The sequence below is a fragment of the Dama dama genome, chromosome 19 (genome assembly GCF_033118175.1).
Source record: "Dama dama isolate Ldn47 chromosome 19, ASM3311817v1, whole genome shotgun sequence".
Taxonomy (NCBI): Eukaryota; Metazoa; Chordata; class Mammalia; order Artiodactyla; family Cervidae; genus Dama; species Dama dama.
In genome coordinates this window covers 47,088,114-47,113,768 of record NC_083699.1, presented here as the reverse complement: position 1 = coordinate 47,113,768, position 25,655 = coordinate 47,088,114, and the positions used below count along the sequence as shown (strand labels likewise).

Sequence of the window (25,655 nt, the reverse complement as noted above, 5' to 3'; positions counted from 1 at the left end):
ATCTTTTTTTTTTTTTACTGCATGTTAACTTTATTTAAATAACTCCCAGCATTTTGTTTATATACCCTTTGCAAACAACCATTCTGAATTATCTTTTTAGATATTTATCTTCAACACTAGATCCAAAGTTCATCTGGGGCAAGGGTCACAAAACATTCTCTATAAACGGCCAGATAGTAAATATTTTCAGCTTTGCAGGTCAGATGGTCTCTGCTGCCAGCTACTCAAATTCTAACACTGTAGCATGAAAGGAGCCTTGACAGTAAGTAAGTGAATGTGGTCTGATTTGGCCTACTGGCTGTCTCGATTTAGAGCAAGAACTATACTAACCATCTTTGTTTTTCCGTTTCTATCTTATATACAGATTACTTCATATACAATAGGGTACTCAGCAAACCAAAGCTGAAGGTAATCTTAAAAATGATCTCTTCTAATCCCTTCATTTTACAGTGAAAAACCTGTAGTCTAGAGATTAAAATTTTCCTATCATCACTGTTTGGGCAGTGCTTCCTTTTGGTAAACACATGAAGACTCACATCCCTATTTAATACTGATTTGAATTTCAAATCAATTAAGTAACATATCAAACCAAATAACATATCAAATTAAATAAATATCAAAACACTTTTTACTTTAGAAAAATATCTTTACTGGTAGAACTTTTTAGTTTGTTTATAAGCCAACATATATATACAAGCTCTGAATCATACCACCATACAGAATCAATCAAGTGACTACTTAAATCCAAAATAAGAAGCTAAAATTTTTGTTCCAAGATCCAAGTTTTTCTAAAAGCCAAAAATCATGACAATGAACATATTTAATGGGAGTTAACATTAGGCAATAAATATAATTTAACAATTAAGTTATCAGAATAGTATTTTATATAGTTATACTCCAAACTAATAGAACACTCCAATCTAATACTTCTAAAAACGTGATCCTAGTATAGGTTATTGAACATTTTTCACAACAGTAAAACAATTAGGCAACAGTAGAGGGCAGCATTTCTATACATTATTAAAATACTACTTTCTGAAATCTAAGAAACTTAAAATGTCTATACTAAGACTTTCTTTAAAAAGGTCTCACACTCCTTTCAAAGCTGCTGGCTAACACACAATTTTAATACAACCCAGCACAAGTAAAAGTGCTCTGATGTATAATTATGAACATTTAAATCAAAGACATTTCAAACTGATAAGCCAAAACAATTCAACATTTCTCTGATGATTTATTAATTACCATTATCAGTTACCCACTTTAATAGTTGTTGAGTATCCACTGGAATCACAAATATTTTTTCCCACATAGGGAAAATCCTTTATTCATATAAGATGGTTACATACTAATCACCAAAAGGATACATAGTAAAAAAAACTTTTGGCAATCAAGAGACTCAAGGAGCGGTCTCCAAAGACAGGTATTATCATAACTCTAAGATCCAAAGTAAAAGCAGCATAAGAAGAGGTAAATAAAGCAGAAACAGGTGTAAAAGTATCTTTAAAACTCACCCTTTTTCATTTTCCTTTATTCCTAATTCCAACTTGCCTTCATATAGAACTGTACCTGAACCATAACCACCCTTAACAAAGAAAGAGAGCCAACACACTAGTCATAAAAGGCAGGGAACAAGAATTATAAGAGGGAACACCAACAGTGTAAGGGCAAAGAGAAAGATTCAGAAAAGACCATTGTGTCTAACTAGAAGGCTAAATTTTCCTACTATTTAATAAAAATTATTAAAAATATCTGCTAACGTTATAAAAGTCTTACTATTTCACACACTTGACAGTTTATAATTATTACTCAATTAATCTTTAACAACCCTATAAAGTAGGTGCCATTATATGCCTATTTTAGAGAAGTGGAAACGAAATACAGAAGGAATAAATGACTTGTCCAGGAATCAAGTGTTGGGACTAGAACCTCAAAGGTCTCCAGAGCTTAAGCTCTTAACTATTGTCCTTTATTCTCTGTCCAGACTAAGCTGTACAATTTCAGCTGAGTGATTTCTGCAGAATGCAGACCAAAAGGAATTGAAAAGTGAGAGAGTGATAAAAGAAGAAGCTTTAGTTATTCATTTTAAAGTTCAATTGTAAAATCATAAGCAGAAATAGGTACTACTTGAAAGCAATCTCTATTATTCCAATGAAGTGGGTCCCAAATAAGGCACACCCCCCAGTGAACACTGACTGGATATTAAAAATTAATAAAAAGATGAAACAGTCAAGAAATTCAATCATTATGGATGGATAAGATCAAAAGATCATGAACCTTTCCAGATGAAGACCCAATTCAGTGAAAATAGTTAATCTAAAACAGTATATTTTAACTGGGAAAACAGTCTGAAAATAGTCTGAAGTTTAGAAATTGTGGCAGTATTTTATTAAAACATTAAAAATGTTCATACCTTATACACTAGAAATTCCTCACCAAAAGAATCATGGTTATGCTCAGAGATTAAGTATCAGTACATCCAAACAATGGAGTCATTTAAAATGACTATAGATAATAATGTGTAAGGCTGTTCAGGACATATTAAATACAAAAGATCCCATGGCTCCACCAAGGCCCGTACCCTCCTCCAATCTCTCCGCTATGGCAAAGCCTATGAACTGAAGACAGCACTTTTCCTCCAACCTGTTAGAATACTCAACACAGCCCTCTGGGCACCCAACACAATCCAGAAATAACCCCATTTCACTCAGTCAAAAGGCAACTTTAGTTAACTGATAAACTTTGGCAAAACTTACTAAACAGGTTAAACGTATCTTTGATTAAACAAAAATCTACTGGTAAGGTTGATTAAAATCCTGTTTCCCAGGCTAGGGAATCAAAAAGACTACCGCCTACCCCTTTGTTGACAGTAACACTATTAGTTGGGAAGGTATGTAAGAGAAAAATTTACCAAGTTCTCCTGCCTCCTCTTACTGGACAAAAAAAACTTTCCCTAAGTTGTACTTGGTCATCCTTTAGTATCAGAGGGCAGACTGGCTCCAGGATCCCCAGATATCAAAATCCACAGATGCTCAAGTCCCTTATATAAAATGATACAGTATAGTCATTCCTCTGGATCTAAAGATGCAGAACGTGAGATTATGGCGAGCCAACCGCACTTATTTAGAGGTTGTTCCCAATACCAAAACACTTTCTCAGACTCTAAACTGATTCTAAAGTCTGTGTGTGTAGATAAACAAGAATCATCTTTTTTTTTCTTTTTAAAGAATAAAACTCAAAAACAGAAAAGCAGAGACTAACTATATTAGATGTTGCTGCTGCTGCTGCTGCTAAGTTGCTTCAGTCGTGTCCAACTGACTCTGTGCGACCCCATAGACGGCAGCCCACCAGGCTCCCCCGTCCCTGGGATTCTCCAGGCAAGAACACTGGAGTGGGTTGCCATTTCCTTCTCCAATGCAGGAAAGTGAAAAGTGAAAGTGAAGCTGCTCCGTCGCGTGCGACTCTTAGCGACCCCATGGACTACAGCCTACCAGGCTCCTCCACCCATGGGATTTTCCAGGCAAGAGTACTGGAGTGGGGTGCCACTGATGTTAGGGCATACTAAAAAACTTCAGCAGGTATTAATAAAAGCCATCAAGTTGGTTCTTAAATGGACAAATCAATGAAACAGAATTCAATATCCAGAACAGACCCAAATATATGGGAATTCATTTGTCAAAAAGTGTCATTTCAATCCAGTGGGGGTAAATATAAACTTTTTAATAAATGAAACTGGAACAAATGGGTAGCCATGGGGGAAAATATTACACTGGTTCTACAACTAACACTATAGATCAAGACAATCTTCAAATGGCCCTAAGACTTAAAAATGAAATCTTATATAAAACACTGGAAGGACACCCGGGTGAATTATTTACAACTCTGGAATATGAATATGGAAGGTTTTACTATGACTCAAAATTCAGAAGAAAGAGAAGGGGAAAGGAGGGGAGGCCTAATAAACAAAGCATGGGGAAAAAATCCACAACTCATATCATGGACAAAGGCTAAACTCCCTGTTATATAAAAAGCTCCTGGAAACTGAGAAGAAAAAGACCAACAATGCAAAAGAAAAAAATATGAAATTTAATAAACCTTGCTTAAACACATGAGAAATGCAAATTAAAACTACATTTATATACAATTTCTCACTCAAGAAGCTGGCAAAAATACAAAAACTTGCAAATACATTCTGTCGACAAAGTTGCAGGGAAATAATCACTCTCATACATTGCTGGTGGGATGGAAAATGACACAATTTAAATGGAAGAGAATCTGACAACAGCTACCTAAATTACCTAAACCAGCAATCCTATATGATACAGATACATATGCACAAATATAAAATGATACAAAAAGTTTTTTTCACTGAAAAAAATGTTTATTAACAGTAAAAGGTTAGAAATAACTTTAGCGCCTAGTAAAAACATATTTACAGCTTGTGAAAATTTGGCATTTTTCATGATATACAATACTTGTCATGTATCCAACTTTCATCTTTCTCCAATGAGAAGCAGCTGGTACAGGTTATTTATTTAAAAGCCCAAGTTTGATTAAGGAAACTATGATATATCAAAACAACTAAACTACATATTTCTATAAAAACGAATGAGAAAAAATTATGTGTACTAAAATGGAGAACCCTTGAGGATACTATAAGTAAAACCAGCAAGGGGCAAAAGATTATATAAATATAAAACAAACTACTGTCATATAGGGAAAGGGAGATATAAAACATTCTTAATTTTTGTATACACACAAACAATGGAAAGAAATAAATACAAATAAAAAGTTTTCTATGGGGATCAGAACTGAAAGGGACAGAAGTGAGACAGCTATACCGTTTTTTCTTTTTGATGATATTTGACTCCTGAGTTTGAGTAATATATGAGTTTACTATCTACTCAAGAAAATGTTTAAAAAATTCAGGGGTAAATAAGTGAAGGGTTGGCGGTTGTATGGAATGGTTGTTACAATCAATAACCTAAGTCTACTAATTAAAATTGAGTTCCTCTGTCAAGCTGGAATAGGACAGCACAGAAACACAACATTCTCATCACCGCATCAAGTTCCACTAGACAGTACTTAACTTGTTAGTCAACATTTTGCAGTCTAGAGATGGAAGTAAGCCCTATAAAATGAAAAAGAATCCGATTCTCCCAGACTAAGTATAAGCAATAAAAAAAATAATTATATACACAACCATTCAAAAAAATCAGTCAAATACTTAAGTGACTAGTAGGCAAGTATGAAGACAAGATGATGTAGTCCATTGCCACCATAAACTAAGAAAGAGGTGGAAAACACTGGGAAGACAAGGCCCTTGTCTGGGTCATTCTGAATTTATAATATAGAAAGATGAATAAATTTCAGTGACTATTTTCCAGGATATCAACATAAAACCATAATCAAAATAGGACTTATTACAAACTAAAATAGTCACTTATTTTTTTAATCCACAAGTTTGGAATACCAAAGACAAAGCCTCATTCATTCAGCAATTATTTACTGAGTATCCACTATATGTAGATAACTCAAGACACTTGGTCAGGCCTCGGGAATACCATAAGAATAAAAGTCTTATTTTGTAAAGTTTATAGTTCAGTGAAAAAATACACATTAATAAAGAATCACACAAATACATGATATACTGCATGGTATAGAGGAAAAGTAAAGAATACTTAAAGAAGTAAAAGAACCTTACTTACTAATTGTGGGCACAAGGAAGGCTTCTCTCAAGAAATAATCTATAAACGGAATCTGAAGGGTTGGGTGGTTTAGTCGCCAAGGTGCATCCGACTCTTGTGGCCCCAAGGACTTAGCCTGCCAGGCTCCTCTGTCCATGGCATTTTCCAGGCAATAATACTGGAGTGGGTTGCCATTTCCCTCTCCAGGGTGTCTTCTTGACCCAGGGACCAAACCCAGGACTCCTGCACTGCAGGCAAATTCTTTACCAACATTAAGATTTAGAAGCAAGGACTTGCAAACAGGAAATTATTATGCATGAAGATTTCAAAGAAGAAGAAAATCACCTCACAAGAGTTGAGGGGAAGAAAAAAAGACCTGTAAATAGAAATATTGAAAACTTGGTTCACAAATCCTAAAACATATGTATTGGCAATCCCTTAATTGGAAGAGACTCTCCAAGACGGCAAAGACCTCAAATACTGCCCTAACAGAATTTAATATGGACTCCAAGTTTTGGCAAACAAGTTGAATAGTAACAATAATAACAGCTTGTATTGAGTAAGAGAATAAAATAGGAACACTCCTTTCCTCCTAAAAAGCTTAATCAAGAACTCAAGAAACATTTTTTTCTTTACAGGTCTTTCTCCTGCCACCTACACTTCCACTAAATGACTCTATGATGACTAGACTCTTCTACTTGATCAACAAACAGGTATAACAAAAGATGGAGAAAGACAGGATTCTACTGCAAGAAATTATTAAAGTTAAGCAATTCTCTTTCTCAGAAGTTAATCGATAGCTGGGAAAACTCTGTACTGAAGAATAAGAATGCCCTTAGCTGCAGCTGCATTTATACACAGTGCTTATCACTAACAAAAGAAAACATATCGTATACAATACTCTCAAATCACTATTGTTGGATCTTGTATGCTTTGAGTTAATCTTCTCATTGTGATAATGAGCCTGACAAAACTACATGTCTCTTCCTGGCCTTCTAACGTTATTAACTCTCCATCAACTGACATATATTTACAAAAGAGCTAATTAAGAACACAAGGATTTACAAACACAAAAATCTCTTACACATTATGTGGAAAAGCACAAAATAAAATATTGCATCCAAACTGATTAAATTACATAAAGATCTATGTATGTATACTAACAATAAAGAAATACTGCCACAAGAGAAATGCTCACTAGGATCTTTTCCCATGCGAAAAATGTAAATGCAGAATAATATTCTTAAAAATGTAAATTGAAGAGGAAACACATTTTCATTTCCCATTAAGAGGTAAAACAAACATTACATTTGTGTTTAAAATGTATTAAACAGAGAAACAACTACATCTATTTATGATTATCTTAAATTAGTAAATGGCATTAATACTACTGTAAATAGAGGCCAAAATTTGGCTGTTCAGTAACAGTGATGATTTACTCATCACAGCTCACAACCTAGCTATTTGCAAAGGTTTTAAAATAAGAGTCTTCACTGTGAAGAACATATAGTTATTGTGGGGGGGGGGGGGGGGGGAGGGGGTGGCCAGGGGGAGGATGGAAGCCCAGAAAACTAATCATCATTGCTTTAGCTCAACCCACATGCCTGTTCTTAAGGGTATCCATGGTAGCAGTGATGCAACATGCCTACCTAGCTCACCATGCCTACACAAGTGGGAGAGAGGGGAGGCGGGTGATGAAAAAAAATTCACTTGAAAAGGTGTTTTAGTATTAACATGATAGAATTATATCAACTATATTGATAGACTTAAAAATACATATAAAAACATAAAGATCTTTAAAGATCAGAAAAGCAAGGAAAGACTCAAAGGGGAAAGAAAACACTGCAGCACTTCAGCTGAAAAGAAAATTAAGATTTTTGCTCTTCCTGCTGCTGCTATTGGTTAAATAAGTTCAAAGAGTTTTATTTCTAATAATAGAAGAAATCATTTTAATTTAGCTCTTTCAAAAGTAACTACAAATATGTTTTAGGCTTCCTAATTTCCATCCTACATCTTTTCTATTTTTTTTTTAACAGTTGCATAATAAAAACTTATTAAAACTTTTATGTATTGATTCCATACAATTTTTTTTAAATGGTAGCTCTCTTTTGCTTAAACAGGATCAAATATAAATTTTAAAACTCTATCAAGAAAGATAGGGCAGGGAGAAGATAGACCATTTTAAATAACCTATAATATTAGAAATAAACTATTAGAAATATTAGATATTCTATAATATTATTCTGTATTAATAAAAATATTCTATAATATTAGAAATAAAAGCTAAAGTGAATGAAATGATAAAAGGTAAATCACAGAGAGAATCAACCACAGACCATCATGAAAAGAACTTACATATTAAAAAAAAAAACAAACTAGACTAAACCTGTGTCCCAGGCTTACTGCCCTTTAAACATTCTTTAAGAATAGTTTGATAAGACAGTTTTACATGGAAGACATAAACAGAATGGGAGCAGACAATAGGCATGTTAGTATCTGACCAAAACTCTTATTGTTTGACTATAACTTTGAACAAGCAAACAAAACTAATTTCTATCAGTTTTCTTGCTTTTCCTCTTGTTGCGAAAAATAATTCACTATATAAGAACAGACTGCAGATTTCACAAATTTACTGATTCTTTTATTATTGAATGTAATTTAAAAATCTCAATAATTTTTGTCTAACAGTCACTGTGGCATCATAAGTTTATAGAAACCCCCCCAAAATAAATTATTCCATATTTTAAAAGCCAATGTATAAATTTTAAATGTAAGCATCTTGAATCTTACATAGTCACACAATGTCCACAAACTGGTGCTCAGAAATAAAAGAAACCAAACTTAGAACTTAAGTGAAGTATGTTGCAATTTGAGGATAAATGAGAAAAACAGACTTTGAAACAAATAACTTTAAGGAGTTCTTGAACAAGTGTAATCATTTTAAATCCAATCAACATCTTTCCAAAGGCAACACAATCAGAACTTTACTATTCTCCTTTAAAAAAAATTTACTATATTTGCAATAAATAAAGGAGAGAGTCCAGAAAATGTTCTCAAATGAGTTATATTTTCAACCAGTACAACATATGGGGACAGAAAAAAAAGTAGAGGGGAAAACTTTGAGAATATATTTAGAAGATATAATTAGGGCCCTATAAACCTTTGCTGTTGGGAGAAAGCCTTCCTATAAACCACAGGGAAAAAATATCCATTTAATAAACTACTTTTAGCTATCTGAAACACACTTCAGAATATTACCTTTCCTAAAGGAAATAAACTAAGCATCAAATGGATTCAAATTTCAAATATATAACAATGGCTACACTTTATTTTTTAAATATATTATAAACAAAAAAGTCTCTCACGGTCTTGTCACTAACAAACATAGAAAGCATACTGTATCTTACCTTTGTGGTTACAATGCACAGGCAATCCATTACTCTACCATTACAATACTTAATACATAAAGCAGTTTATTGCAAGCTATAAGTTGCCTATATGAATAAAAAATAAAAATAAAGTTGTGAAATAAAACCACTGATGAAAAGTTATAACTGTGACAAGATCTCTCCAGGATCCATTCTTAGAGGTAGCAATTTTTCTACTACCTGAAATACAGGAAACCAGAATGTGTCACGTGCCCTACAATCTTCTTTATATAATCTATATATTTGAAGAACTTGAAATTATCCCACAAAACACTGTGGAAGTCGTCAGGGTTTATTCCACAAGAGATCACTGCTGCTTCAGATGCTATTTCATTAATCCCTCTTTTAAAGATATGAGGTTGACAGGGAGTCATCTGATGAAATGTTCCACAAAGAGGTTTCCCCGATATAAATTTAAAATTCCTTCCCTTGTTTGCTACTGTTTGGATATTTGAAAAGAAAAAAAAAAATTGTAAGCAAACATTTCTTCCACTAAACCATTTCAGCAACTGCAGCTTGCAAAGTAATGACTTTCTCAGGCAGTAATGAATGGAATATTCCATGTGGTATTTTTGAGAAGGGGGGAAAGAAGAACAACATACAATAATTTAAAATATTATCTCTAAAACTTACTTCTTTTCCCTTTAAGAAAAAATGGTAATACTAACATTTACCTAGGTAGTCAGATATTAAGTTTAGTGCCCCACTAAATCTATTTCACTTAATCCCTTAAAAAAAAAGCCACCACCACAAAAAGATAATTGTAACTAAGTACCATTTCAAACTCCTCAAGAAGACTTCGTTTTTAACCCAGAAGTAGCCTAACTTTGTGAATTCATGTCCTGTCCTCAAATTCATTGAAAACAGAGCTAGACAGGCTGACAGGGAACACGGCATAGTGCTGCAACTGGCTTTGTGTTTCCTAAGCTTGCAGTCACACTCCCCTGTCAAAATGTGTAATAATGAAGAGTATTACCTGCAATTTCTGTCCACAAGGTTTCCTCATCATCTACAGATATTATAAATTGCCTCAAATTCAAACAAGTCAACTGTTTCCATTTGCTTTTTATGTCATGGGCTGCATCAGCAACTTTCACACTAAACCGAGTTTCATTATAAAGGATTATGCAGAAGAGTTAACACATGTATGTCACTTAGTACCTATCACATCATTATTGTTATTACTATTATTGGTTGGCTATTAGTTGACAGCCTTTTGTTTCAAGTCTAATACACCTAAGACAGATCCAATGGGATTTTATCTTGAACATAGTCTAATGGGACTGTTGTAAGGATTAACACACAGCACTTAAAATAATGCCAATCTTTGTAAGTGCTCAGTACAAGCCAGTTACAGCTATATATCTATATATATATGCACATGCAACTATAAGGCTTGAAGGGTAGGCAGAAGTAAATTTCATCATTGGCCAACATATCCTTTCCTCCAGTAGAAGAGATATCTTGGGAATTACCTGCTCAGTTAGAGACTGAGAGTACCCACTTTTTCCCACACACCCCAACAATCGTTTGCTCTCAAGACAAAAAAGTAAAGCCCACTCATGGGTCATGATTCCTTAAACAAAGTTTACCATCTTAGAAAGAACACTGAAAACATCATAGGTAATATCTAACTACTAAGCACTACAGACGGTAAAGCAGCTGCCTACGATGTGGAGACCCGAGTCTGATCCCTGGGTCAGGAAGATCCCCTGGAGAAGAAAATGGCAACCCACTCCAGTACTCTTGCCTGGAAAATCCCATGGACAGAGGAGCCTGGTAGGCTACAGTCCATGGGGTCGCAAAGAGTCAGACACGACTGAGCAACTAAACTTTCTTTCTTTCTGTGAGGGAAAATAAAGAGCTTTGTGAATGCTTGAGCTAGTTTCTCCCTTAGTGTTCTGTGTAATTTTTATTATCTATTAGTATACTCTAGAGAGAGAAGGTATTTCTAAGTTTGGCAGACCTCCTAACAGTGCAGATTGAAAATCACTCTATCAAGAGTCAGAAAAAGTGCTTCAGTCCATTAACAGAACTGAAACTATGTAACTTTAAGTAGTCATATTCTTAGGCAAATACAGATGAAACTTCAAACTGACTCAATTAACATATAAATATTTAACAACATATTATTAAAAATATATCTAAAATACTGTTTTATTCTACTCACATTCAGAAAACAATTTTGGGCAAACTTCACATTCACCTTAAATGTTAGGGTCATGATTATAACTACAACCACTTTTTAAATTAATTCTTCATTTTGCTCAATTTCATTTCCATCTAAGTTGTTTAGATATAGCACTTTTAATCCATGTATTAATATATCACCTTACATATCTCAAATCACTGTTAGTACCTATGTGAATAGATTTTCCCTATCTCAGCATATATTATACTAACAAATTTTTCCTATTTGTTTTCTCAGTATATATTATAACTTCTGTAATATAACCACTTACTATATTACTCTTTAGTATACTTTTTAATTTTCAAAAAAAGCTTACATATACTATCCAATACCTGCAGTTTTTAAGGTCATACTCAGGAATGATTATTTAATCTGTGTTAAGTTCTACACTCACTGCATCTTTTATAAACATCCAAACTGACACTGATTAAGGACATTTCAAGTCAATATATTCTTCTTAAATAGTCATATTTAAATATTTTGCTGTGAAAAATATTGATAATTTATAAATTACTTTGTAATATGAGCAACTTTAGAGGTTTCAAATACAAGCCTTTGGGATGGCAACACCTCACCTAATATTCAGGCACATAAGATATTTAACAGTATTTTAGAATATCAATGGCTGTCTATAAAGGCAATTGTTTCCAACCATAATAGAATAATAGGGAACAGTTTAACTCTCCTACCTTCAAACAACTAAAAAATAGGACAAATAAGGAATAATGATTTTCAGATACTGAACAAAGTCCCATAAATGCCCAGAAACTGCCTGGAAAAAGTTTTCACACTGCAGCAGAAGGATGAGGAAACTAAACAAAGTCCCACAATCTTAGATGAGGAGCCAGAGTCGAGAATTAAGGTAGGTCAAGGTGTCTAAAATTCACAAATAAGAGTACCAGAGAGGAGAGGTGCATAGCATGAGATCCACAGATCTGCAGAGTTCTTCTTGAGTCTTTATTACATCCATTAGTCATATATATAAGGAAACTTGAGGCTGAGGAAAGAACCCTAGGTGGAACAATCCCAGAACTCATACAGGGCTAAGAAGAATTGAAAAACTCATAATATACAGGCTCTGGGTGGAGTACCCAGAAGAGTACTGGGACAAAATTAACCCTATACTGAAGGCTGCTTGGTCCCACTAAAAAAGAACTGAAAGCAAGTTTCAAAAGGAGCAAACTCTTTCCAAGTAATTTAACTGTACTCCAAAACAAATCTCAAGAATACTTTAGGGAACACAAAAATACTGAGGACCTGAAAAGGTAAAATTTATAACATCCGCCAAATATAATTTAAAAAATTTTCAGGTATACAAAGAAGAGGTAAATACAACCCGGAGAGGAGAAGAGGCAATCAACAAAAAGAACCCAGACCTGCAGAAACAAGACTAACAGACACCGAAAACAAATTTATGGTTTCCAAAAGGGAGTGAGGAAGGAGAGAGGGACAAACAAATTAGGGATATGGGATTAACAGATACAAGCTCCTAAACATAAAACAGATAAGCAACAAGGATTTATCTGTACAGCACAGGAAAGCATACCCAATATCTTATAATAACCTACAATAAAGTACAATCTGCAAAAAGAAAAAAGAATCACTATGTTGTACACCTGAAACACAATATCATAAATCAACTATACTTCAATAAAAACAAATAAAAATCCAAAATGACAAATGACAAAATTAGCACTCAAGGATATTTTAAAATTATTATAAACCTATCCCATATATTCATGAATACAGAGGAAAGCATGAACATCTTAGTATGTGTGCTGCCAAAGCAAGCACATGCATGAACATCTTAATGAGACATGGAAAATAAAAAAGGAACCAAATTAAACTTCTAGAGATAAAAATTCAAATGCCTTAAAAAAATTGATTAAATGAGATTAACACTTCAGAAAATTAATGAAGTGAAAATGTACCAGAAACTGTCCAAAATACAACACATAGAGGAAAGAAGACTAAAAAAAATTAATCACATCAATGAGCTATGGGACAATTTCAATCAACCCAATAAACACCTGTTTATATAGTCCCTAAAAAAAAAGAGAGGGTAACAGAAAAAAATATTATTGAAATAATGGATAAAAACTTTCCATATTTGGCAAAAACTGCAAACACAGATCCAAGAAACTCCACAAATCCCAAAGACGTGAAGAAAACTGTACAACAGAAAGTGTAAAGGAATGACAAGCACCAAACTCAGGACAGTGATTCATTCCGGAGGATGAGGCAGAGAAGGTAATCAGGATGGAAAATAGAAGCTCGTCAACTATATAACACTTCCTTTTCTTAAGCCAGGTAACAGGTCCATGCATGCGTGCGTCAGCTGCCCAGTCGTGTGCTACTCTTTGGGACCCCACTGACTGTAGCCTGCCAGGCTCCTCTGTCCATGGGAATTTTCAGGCAAGAACACTGGAGTGGGTTGCCATTTTCCTCCACCAGGGCATCTTTCCAAACTAAGGATTGAACCTGTGTCTCCTGCATTGCAGGCGGATTCTTTACCTGCTGAGCCATCATGGAAATCCCTAGATAACAGGTACATGGAGATTCAAAATAGTCTCTTCAGATTTCTGTGTAATTATAATCTTTTTTTTCTAGTAACACACAAAAAGAAGATAATCAACAAGACAGTTGCCAAGAAGACAAAAAATTATCAAAAACAGATTGTAGCAAACACCACCAAAAGAAATCAGGGAAGGTAAAAAATCCACCTGCCAATGCAGGAGATGTGGTTTCAATTTCAGGATCAGGAAGATCCCCTGCAGAAGGAAATGGCAACCACTCCAATTCTTACTGGGCAAATCTCATAGACAGAGGAGACTGGCGGGTTACAGTCCATGGGATCACAGAGAGTTAGACACAACTCAGTGACTGAGCATGAGCAAAGGGCTGGTGACACTGAAGAGGGGTTTTGTTCTTTGTCCTTTGCTACACTGATAAAGTACTAAGTATGCAACATTTTAATAAAAACAGTAAGATTATTTTATAAATCTACCATTTACTGAGCACTTCATTTTATGTCAGACTCTGATTTAAGTTTTACATAAATTACTCCACCTCACACACTCTCTTACAGATGGTGGTAATGGTAAAGAATCCACCTTCCAATGCAGGAAATGCCAGAGCAGCGGGTTAGACCCATGGATCGTGAAGATCCCCTGTAGTAGGAAATGGCAACCCACTCCAGTGTCCTCGCCTGGAAAATTCCGTGGACAGAGGAGCCTGGCGGGCTATAGTACACAGGGTCGCAAAGAGTCAGACATGACTGAGCTTGCCTGCACCACCACCATCCCACCTCATACATAAAAGCATCACAAGAAGGGAGTTCTGTTTTCATCTCCACTTTATAGATGATGAAACTAAAAACAGTTAAGCAATCTGCCCTATATTTATAATGTAATGCAACAGATCTAAACACAGACATAGAAGAAAATTTTTACAGAATGATATACAGTTCTCATTTTAAATATATATAAGAGCTAAATATACTCATTAACATACAGAATTAGTTGAATAAATATATATCAAATGGTTAAAAGTGGTTGTCTCAATGAAAGAATATTTTAAAAAGCACTGACTTTCAACAATGTACACCTCTATGTACATGTACGTTTTAAGATATACCTGAATTATCTTTGTAATCAGAGATTTTTTTTTTTTTTTTTTAGTTAACTGAAAATGAGATAGCAATTCCTGTGGAAAAGAGGAATCACAAGCCAGGTTACAGTGCTGGCTTCAGCAGCACATATACTAAAATTGGAACCATACACAGAAGATTAGTATGGCCCCCGCACAAGTATGACATGCTTTGTGAAGCCGTCCATATTTTTATACCTATGGCTGATTCATGTTGATGTATGGCAGAAATCAACACAATATTGTAAAGCAATTATCCTTCAATTAAAAATAATTTTTTTTTAAAAAAGAAGCCACAGTACAGAATATTGGGAATGAGAAGGAAAGAAAGGAAAAATATAAACTACTTTTTTCAAGAAACTTAACTAGGAAGAGAAGGAATACTATATGGTCCTACTGAGAAGAACTTTTCCTATTTATCTGTTTTCTTTTAACGGAATCTTTGAACGTATTTATAGGGTAAAGGGAAGAATGAAACAAAGGTCCAAGAGAGGAAAAGGTTATAGATATTACATGAGGAGAATGAGATTCCAAAAGATAAAAGGATCAAGAGTACAACAGACGCTTTCAATATTTATCTGAGACAATGACTTTCACATAACTGAAAACATATTTCTATAAAGTTGGAAATTTCTGCAGTGAGCATGCATTACTTTGGTAATCCAAACAAATGGGGAGGGTTATTTTAAATATCCATACACTTTACTGGGAAAAATTATATATGCATTTTATTCCAACTCAAAATCCCCCCATTTTTCACATTTGGAGAAACACAAGGGGGAGCTTGTTTAAGAGCATATGAGGTGATAGTAATGCTCTAATACTGAAGATGGTAACAGATGCAGATATGGATAACAAATAAAATTATTTTTAAATGAGTTACTGAAAATGTCTTATAATCAAAACTCATAATTTAAAACTAACTGGGGATGCCTTCTTGCAGAGCATGAATCTGTAACTATTGTGGTACACTTAAGCTTTAACAGATTTTTATTTTCTTAGTAACTATAATATTTTGCCAAGTTTTCTCCTAGATTAACAGCTTGGCATAATATGGCAGTTGTTCCACTTCTCTCATAGCATTTCATTATATTTCACTTCCATTTCAAAGTTATTATTTTAGTGGTATATCCTTCAGTTCTAGAACTAGCATCTACCACTTAAACACTGAAATAAGGTTGTCATAGATATAAACATAAAAATATAAAAATTACATAACAGTGAATATAAAATAACAGCATAGTGGTCATCAAAATCACTTGCAGAAACATATAATGCACAAGTCACTTAGTACACACACCTGTCAGCTTTGGTCTTGATGAAACTTTTAAATTACAGGGTCTCTAAGGATTGTGCATTATTTCAAGTTTTATACACTCACACCACTTAAAAACTGGAATTAAATGAGACAGCACTGTAAATCTGGTGGCAGAGAGAGGGAGTTCAAACTAGGGTCTCTGGGATGTACTGAGAGAGAGAGAGACATTGTGCTAGAAAAATAGAATATTAGGAAGAAGGATAAAAACCTTGAGGACACTGATGAAGGACAGAGGAAGACAAGCTGAGCACCAATACCAACGATTATCAATTACTCTGAAGGCAGTAATTCAAAAATGTGAAAAAATTATGAAGCTATAAAGTTTGGTCAGCTGTCTTCCAAAGTTGTTCTTACCGAAGTTCTCAACAAAGTAAGAACTTACCAAAGTAAGAAGTGAAATGAAGGTCTGCGTTAGGATTGAGAGTTACAGGATAGATGGTACCAAAGATACGTACTGAATTTGAATATGGACTGACAATAGCACTATTGGACATATTACCATTGTATCAACTTTAAATTTTTTCAGTCTGCTAATTGTATACTAGATGTTTATAGGGAAAGTCATACAAAATAAATTCCTTTTTCACTAGAGAACTGTGCTGAAGTATTTAAGGCTAAAGATCATGCCTGCAATTTGCTCTCAAATGGGTGAGCAAGAATAAATTTTAAAAGTGTGTGTACATAGGTACAGGAAACAAGCAAATGTGACAAAATGACAACTTCACTATTCTTATAATTTTCCTGTAGATGTACATTTTTTCAAAAGAATAAAAATTTTTAAAAGAGAAATTGGAAAAGAGTCCAAAATAACAGTAAAATATAAGTCCTATAAGAAAACTACAAAGTGCTACCGGCATTCAGAAGGGATTTGTCTCAGAGAAAAGATGAGTGAAGATCTCACATGGACAGTTTCTGAGTTGGGTCATGTAAGATGGATAAAGTACAGACATTCCAATTGGAATATACATACCAAACCACTTTCAGAAGCCATTGCTACAGAGAGTAATTTCACTTCCCTATGTTAAAAGTGACAAGTGAAAGTGTCAGTCATCAGTCATGTCCGACTCTGCGATCCCATGGACTACAGCCCGCCAGGCTCCTCTGTCCATGGAATTCTCCAGGAAAGAATACTGGAGTGTATTGCCATTCCTATGTTAACTACATCCTATGTGTTTTCTACAAACTAGCCTGTTATGTTTCTGTCTCTATTAAAATTACTTTTGTTGTTCAGTCACTCAGTTGTGTCTGACTCTTTGTGACCCCAAAGACTGCAGCACGCCTTGTCCTTCACCATCTCCCAGAGTTTGCTCAAACTATGTCCATTGAGTCGGTGATGTCATCCAACCATCTCATCCTCTGTCATCCCCTTCTCCTCCTGCCCTCAGTCTTTCCCAGTATCAGGGTTTTTTCCAACGAGTCAGCTCTTCACATCAGGTTGCCGAAGTACTGGAGTTTCAGCTTCAGCATCAGTTCAGTTCAGTCGATCAGTCATGTCGGACTCTTTGAGACCCCTTAGACTACAGCATGCCAGGGTTCCCTGTCCATCACCAACTCCTGGAACCTACTCAAACTCATCTCCATCGAATCAATGATGCCATCCAACCATCTCATCCTCTGTTGTCCCCTTCTCCTCCTGTCTTCAATGATGCCCAGCATCAGGGTCTTTTCTAATGAATCTGTTCTTTGCATTAGGTGCCGAAAGTATTAAAGTTTCAGCTTCAGCATCAGTCCTTCCAATGAATATTCAGGACTGATTTCCTTTAGGATGGACTGGTTGGATCTCCTTGCAGTTCAAGGGACTTCTCAAGAGTCTTCTCAACACCACAGTTCAAAAGCATCAATTCTTCAACGCTCAGCCTTCTTTCTGGTCCAACTCTCACATCCATACATGACTACTGAAAAAACCATAGCTTTGATTAGACAAACCTTTGCTGGCAAAGTAATGTCTCTGCTTTTAAAAATGCTGTCTAGGTTTGTCATAGCTTTTTTTCAAAGGAGCAAGTGTCTTTTAATTTCATGGCTGCAGTCACCAACTGCAGTGATTTTGGAGCCCAAGAAAGTAAGGTCTGTCACTCTTTCCACTGTTTCCCCTTCTATTTGCTATGAAGTGATGGGACCTGATGCCATGATCTTCGTTTTTTGAATGTTGAGTTTTAAGCCAGCTTTTTCACTCTCCTCTCTCACTTTCATCAAGAGGCTCTTTAGTTTCTCTTCGCTTTCTACCATAAGGGTGGTATCATCTGCATTATTGATATTTCTCCTGGCAATCTTGATTCCAGCTTGTGCTTCATCGAGCCTAGCATTTTGCATGCTGTACTCTGCATAGAAGTTAAATAAGCAGGGTGACAATATACAGCCTTGACATACTACTTTCCCAACTTTGAATCAGTCTGTTGTACCATGTCCAGTTCTAACTGGAGCTTCGTGACCTGCATACAGGTTTCGCAGGAGACAGGGAAGGTGGTCTGGTATTCCCATCTCTATGAATTTTCCATAGTTTGTTGTGATCCACACAGTCAAAGGCTTTAACGTAGTCAATGAAACAGAAGTAGATGTTTTTCTGTAATTCTCTTGCTTTTTCTATGATTCAACGGATGATGGCAATTTCGTTCTTCTGCCTTTTCTAAACCCAGCTTGTAAATTCAAATTACTCATTTTTCTCTTATTTTATTAACTATAGTGTCATATTTTCATTGTCTAGGTAACAAATCCAATTACTAAGCAAGTTTATTAAATTACGTCAAAGAAAAATATCTGCCTTAAAGTCTGAAATTCTAAGTTCTAATCTCAGTTTTCCCAAATGATAATAATGTAAGTTTAGGCAGTCACAACATCCCTGAATTACAGTTTGCTGAATTTTAAAGCAAGTATCAGCTCTAAGTACTAAAGAGCAAAATCTGACTTAACTCATATATATTAGGAGATTACTAGTAAGCAAGAATCCATAATCCTGTAATATCTCAAAATATAATAATGCATGTGAAGGTGCCCTTTAAAACTATGTAACTTGAAAACAAGGTTTTTATAATCCTTTCCTATGGAACATGTGAACATTTTTTTTAAGAAAGGAAGAAAGAACACAATGTACCAGTTTAAAAATTAATACTATAATATGTTTAAACCAGTAATGTTTCTCAAATTTTATTTTACTAATTTCGATGCAAAAGACTAAAGAAAAGGCTCTGTCACCTGACTCTTTACTCTTACATACCAAAAATAATACCGCAAAGAAAAGGCATTCAGATGGAACAGAGAAACAGAAGTCACTATTCCGCTGATTCTAGTTCTGAGGCAGTGAAAATTCAAAATGAATTTGGGAAAACTGTGAGCATGCAAGAACATGCTCAAAGACAAATGTATATGCATGTCCAAAGGGCATGGAGCGGTCCCTTCAAGAGATCATCCACATTTGGAGTAATCTGAGTATCCAAAGAGTAGTAACTGAAATCTATATGCAGGTCAAGAAGCAACAGTTAGAACTGGACAAGGTACAACAGACTGGTTCCAAATCGGGAAAGGAGTCTATCAAGGCTGTATATTGTCACTCTGCTTATTTAACTTATATGCAGAGTACATCATGCAAAATGCCAGGCTGGGTGAAGCAAAAGCTGGAATCAAGATTGCCAGGAGAACTATCAATAACCTCAGATATGCAGATGACACCACCCTTATGGCAGAAAGCCAAGAACTAAAGAGCCTCTTGACGAAAGTGAAAGAGAGTAAAAAAGTTGACTTAAAACTCAACATTCAAAAAACTAAGATCATGGCATCCAGTCCCATCACTTCATGGCAAATAGATAGGGAGACAATGGAAACACTGAGAGACTTTATTTTAGGGGGCTCCAAAATCACTGCAGATGGTGATTGCAGCCATGAAATTAAAAGACGCTTGCTCCTTGGAAGAAAAGCTATGACTAACCTAGATAGCATATTAAAAAGTAAAGACACTGCTTTACCAACAAAGGTCCGTCTAGTCAAAGCTATGGTTTTTCCAGTAGTCATGTATGAATGTGAGAGTTAGACTATAAAGAAAGCTGAGTGCCAAACAATTGATGCTTTTGAACTGTGGTGTTGGAGAAAACTCTTGAGAGTCCCTTGGACTGCAAGGAGATTCAATCAGTCCATGCTAAAGGAAATCAGTCCTGAATATTACTTGGAAGGACTGATGCTGAAGCTGAAACTCCAGTACTTTGGCCACCTGATGTGAAGAACCAACTCATTGAAAAAGACCCTGATGCTGGGAAAGACTGAAAGTGGGAGGAGAAGAGGATGACAGAGGATGAGATGGTTGGATGGCATCATCAACACGATGGAGATGAGTTTGAGTAGGTTCCAGGAGTTGGTGATGAACAGGGAAGCCTGGCATGCTGCAATCCATGGGGTCGCAAAGAGTCAGACATGACTGAGCAACTCAACTGAACTGACTGAACTGAATAACTGAAATAGACTGCAAACGCTAAATAAGTAACATCCTTCAGTCCATGGTGATAATTGGTTTTTTATTTTTTAACAGTGATAGTTTTATTCAGAAGACCAAGAATAAAGTGTGGGTGTAGGGCTATTTAGTCACCTTTGCAGGGGACCATCATACAAACTACTCTAAAAACTAGGCATTAAAAGAAAATATAAGCTTTAGCCTATCTTTTTTAGGAGAAACAAAGTTTCAGCCCTAACTGATGGGGATAAATACTTTTTACAGAAGAACACCAACTAATAAATACAAATGGAATGATAAAATTAGAAAGAATAATCAACACATTTTGAAACTTCTAATGGAATAAGTGATGTAGGCAAAGATCATTAATGGGCAAATCAGGTAAATATTAACTCAATACAAGGTGCTAAAGTGCTACCCCCAAAAATACTTAACAACTACAAAAAGAAAATCATAACTGTACAAGGAGGATCTGGAGGTCACCACCCCTAAGTAATCATACTTAATTATCACAAGCGCAACAACCTGATATTGTATGCTTCCTGCTGTGACACAATCTGAAGTACCATGTATCATTATGAAGTCTGCTTACCAAAAATGAGTCTAATCAACCTTGACATCTAACTCCTGTTATCAGAAATCTAAGACTTATTGAAATGACTTAACATGAAAAAAGACGGCTAAACAAATATACAATATGTGTTATACTATAAGACAACTGGCATGGTCTCTTCAAAAAGTCATTTAAAGTGGTAAAAAAAGATGGGGAGGCCATTCCTCTAGATTTTAAGTGAGTAAAGACAATATACCAGTTTTGGTATGTGCCCTCCTGACTCACTGCATTGCCTGCCCCCAGACTTTCACATCTGCTTTTCACCCTGAGCCACCCTGGCAGCACCTCAGGCCTCTGGCCTGTCGTCCACAGTTCACCCTCTCACCTCCTTACTTGCAGCTTTCCTGTAAAACCAAATACCATATCCCCTGCACCCACAAATCCACAACCCTGAAGTGCAGGGGAACTGACGGTCACCAGAAGCCAGAAGTTAAATTCTCTATGGCTTCTCAGAGATGCTATACCCAAGATTCAGCAATCAGTCACACTTAGTGGCAGGAAGCATCCTTGTATTAGTTTTTCCTTATTTCCAGCTTATTCACCTTTTCCCTTACTTGTGCTCCCTAGAAGTGAATGAACTCTCTAAATAAAGTACCTAATAAAGCATTAGCTCTCTGCCTCAAGTTCTGTTATCAGGGAAATTCAGATAAAAATTGACTTGATCAGATTCAGTACATGAATCTTAACTGGCTTTTTAAAAGTCCTAAAAGATAGATCAGAATCAACTGTGGATTGGAGAGATAATTTAATAATATTTATTAACTTTCTTAGGTGTGATAATAGTTGCAAGGTTACACAGGAGAATGTTTGACTATTCTTACTCATAGGAGATATATGAAGTTTTTACAAGTTAAGTGCATGATGTCTATGCCTTATTTTCAAATAGATTCCCCAAATACCATACAGAGAAAAGGCAAATGTTATAAAATATTAGTAAATGTTGACTCTACGTGAATGTTTGTTGGTCTATTCTTTTCATTTTACAAAATATCTCATAATGCAGTCACTTAGCAACTTCATTATCACATATATCCATCCTTAACTGGATTACTGTAACAGATTCCTAATAGGTCTCCTGCTCTACCCTTACTATTTTGTTGAATTTTTTGCTGAATTTTGTTGAATTTTCAACAAAACATCTTGAATGATCCTTTTAAAGTTTAGGTTAAATGATGCCACTCCTCTGTCCAAAACTTTGCAAATGCTTCACATGATCTGCCCTTGTCTTACACTCTGACCTCATCTCCCATTGCTCCTTATTCACTCCGCTCTAGCCCCGCTGGCCATACTGCTATTTCTCATATATTCCAGCCTTCTTCTTGCCTTGGTTTTTACACTGGTTGTCCCTCAAACGTTGCATTAACTTCCAATTTTTACACAAGTATCACCTCAACCAGGCCTACCATAAATACCCTATTTAAAATTGCAAAGCATCCCCCCCACACACAATCTGGCATCCCTGTTCCTCTTAATCCCCTATTCTTTCTTTCCTCTCGTATCACTTATCACCTTCTAACCTACTAGATAAATGCAATAGGTACTCAGTATCTGTTGACTAAATGAACTGACATTCAAAATAAAATGACCAGTGACCAAAGAAGAAAAGAATTCTAAAAGATGAGGGGAGAAACAGGCAGTGGCCAACCAATTTGGGATTTCTGAGTCTCATGAGGGATTTCCTACTTCATTCTGAGAGGAATGGAAATCCAATGAAAGGTAATGACATAATTTGCATTTTATAAAGTTAATCTTGTAAATAAACTGGTCATAAATTCAAAAAGGGAAAGTGCGAATACAAACAGGTCAAGAATTTAGGCCAAAAATGAGGATGGTTTAGACTAGAGTGGCAAGAATGAGACATATTGGAATGCTGATTCATGTGAAACTTTGCAAACTGCAGCACAAATTAGATATAAATGTGAAAGCCAAAATAAAAGCCTCTAACAAATAATACAGTAGAATATCTTTATGACCTAAGAGTTGGAAAACACTTCAAAAGGCACAAAAAGCATTAAGCATAAATTGAACTATATAAAAGAAATCTTTATTATTAGAAGATTGTACTTGATAATTAAAAGATTAAAAAGAATGCTTCAGAGTGGGGAAAAAAATACATATTACACATATATCTGACAAAGGAATCATTCCAGATAGAGACCTCCTACAAATCAATAAGACAGAAAACATAACTCAGCAAAAAGTGTGTTAAAACTTGAACACTTCAAAAAAGATAGCAAAATGAACAGTAAACATATGAAAAGGTGTTTGTTAATCTTGTTAATGAGGAAGTGCAAATACAACTATGAAGTACCAGTACACACCTACCAGAATGGCTGAAATTATTAATAAAAAGACAAATGATAACAAGTGTTGACCATTACATGAAAAATGAAACTTACTTTGAATAGTAAGTTTAGTAACTTACTTTGCACATAATGTAATTATGTTAATAAAATATTATATTTTATAATATATATTAGTTATATTAATAAAACCAATTATATTGTTTTACATAATTATATAAATTATATTAATAAAAACATGTATAATCATTTTGCAAAACTGTTTCCATTATGTTCTAAAACTAAATATATCATTTTCACAATTGGGTGTATATGCAACAGAAACACATACACAGGTGCCCAAAAAATGTACACAGTTCTGCTGTGTTATTCTAAAAATGTAAATTTGTTCCAATGCAACTGATGTATTAGGGAACAATATGAACAAAGCACAAATTTCACATTTGCTTATGCACAATCCTATCTATGAGGAACACTAGGTAAGGACAGAAAATTGAACCCAGATGGAAAAAGACACATAGGAATACATAAAATGTACGTATTTCAGGCTTTAGTTTGAGTGTTATGAGTCACATTGGTGGCGTAACTTCTCGTCTACTTTCAAATAACTCTCCCCACCAGCACTTCACAATAACTCACAAGCCTCAACCAGGCCACACACTCCCGTATCAAGCAAGATTTTTTTTTCATGGTAAAATGTCATATATATTGTAATTTATGCATTTCTTAATCATTTAACATTTGCGAAACTGTGCTGCCATTTTCATTAGATCCTTAGCTTTGGTATATGTGGCACTTATAAGTTTTAACTTTTGAGTCCCCCATTTTCTAAATATGTAAGCCCTGTGATTTTTATTGAACACCTCTGCAAAGTATGGTGATTTTTAAGAAGTTAAACACTGTGCTATGGCAGATATAACCATAAAAGAATATCCAAAGCAGCACTAACCCAAAACAAGTCAAATATTCATCATCAACAGAATGGATAAATACAGTGTGGTTATATCATACAATGGAATATTAAAGAGCAGTAATAATGGAAAAACTTCAAATTATGAATGAAATTCACACATGAAAAAAAGCTAGATACAAGAAGCTAGAGCACGTACTATATGAATCTATTAATATGTAGTTTTAAAAGAGGCAAAACATATATGGTGTTAGAAATTAAGATAGCCCTTTGAGGAAAGGGGAGTAGGTAGTGAATACAAAAGGTAAGAGGGAGATTTGGGGGGTATACTGGTATATTTCTTTTTTAAAATTGAAATATAAAGGACATACTATAAAATTCACCAAATTTTAAAGTGCACAATTCAGTGGTTTTTAGTATATTCACAGAGTTTTGCAACTATTATCACTGTCCAATTCCAGAACCCATTAGCAGTCATTCCATTTTTTCCCCCTGACTTGATGTATTCACAATGCAGTAATTCATCAAGCTGCTGCTGCCACTTCAGTCACTTCAGTCGTGTCCAACTCTGTGCGACCCCAGAGACGGCAGCCTATCAGGCTCCTCTGTCCCTGGGATTCTCCAGGCAAGAGCACTGGAGTGGGTTGCCATTTCCTTCTCCAATGAATGAGAGTGAAAAGTGAAAGTGAAGTCGCTCAGCTCAGTCGGTCCAGTTCAGTCACTCAGTCATGTCTGACTCTTTGTGACCCCATGAATTGCAGCACATCAGGCCTTCCAGCTCCATCACCAACTCCCGGAGTCCACCCAAACCCATGTCCATTGAGTCGGTGATGCCATCCACCCATCTCATCCTCTATCGTCCCCTTCTCCTCCTGCCCTCAATCTTTCCCAGCATCAGGGTCTTTTCCAATGAGTCAACTCTTTGCATGAGGTGGCCAAAGTATTGGAGTTTCAGATTCAACATCAGTCCCTCCAATGAACACCCAGGACTGATCTCCTCAGGATGGACTGGTTGGATCTCCTTGCAGTCCAAGGGACTCTCAAGAGTCTTCTCCAACACCACAGCTCAAAAGCATCAATTCTTCGGCACTCAGCTTTCTTTATAGTCCAACTCTCACATCC

The 25,655-nt window shown here is 35.4% G+C and overlaps 1 protein-coding gene and 1 non-coding gene across 8 annotated transcripts in view; one reads left to right on the top strand and one right to left on the bottom strand.

Moving 5' to 3' along the window:
- Nucleotides 1-25,655, bottom strand: part of DLG1 (discs large MAGUK scaffold protein 1) — a 258,661-nt gene that overhangs the window by 202,786 nt on the left and 30,220 nt on the right. The gene's annotated exons all lie outside the window — the stretch shown is intronic.
- On the top strand, nt 15,045-15,148 carry LOC133074276 (U6 spliceosomal RNA). The gene has a single exon (XR_009697128.1). It is a non-coding gene; the product is annotated as a U6 spliceosomal RNA (small nuclear RNA).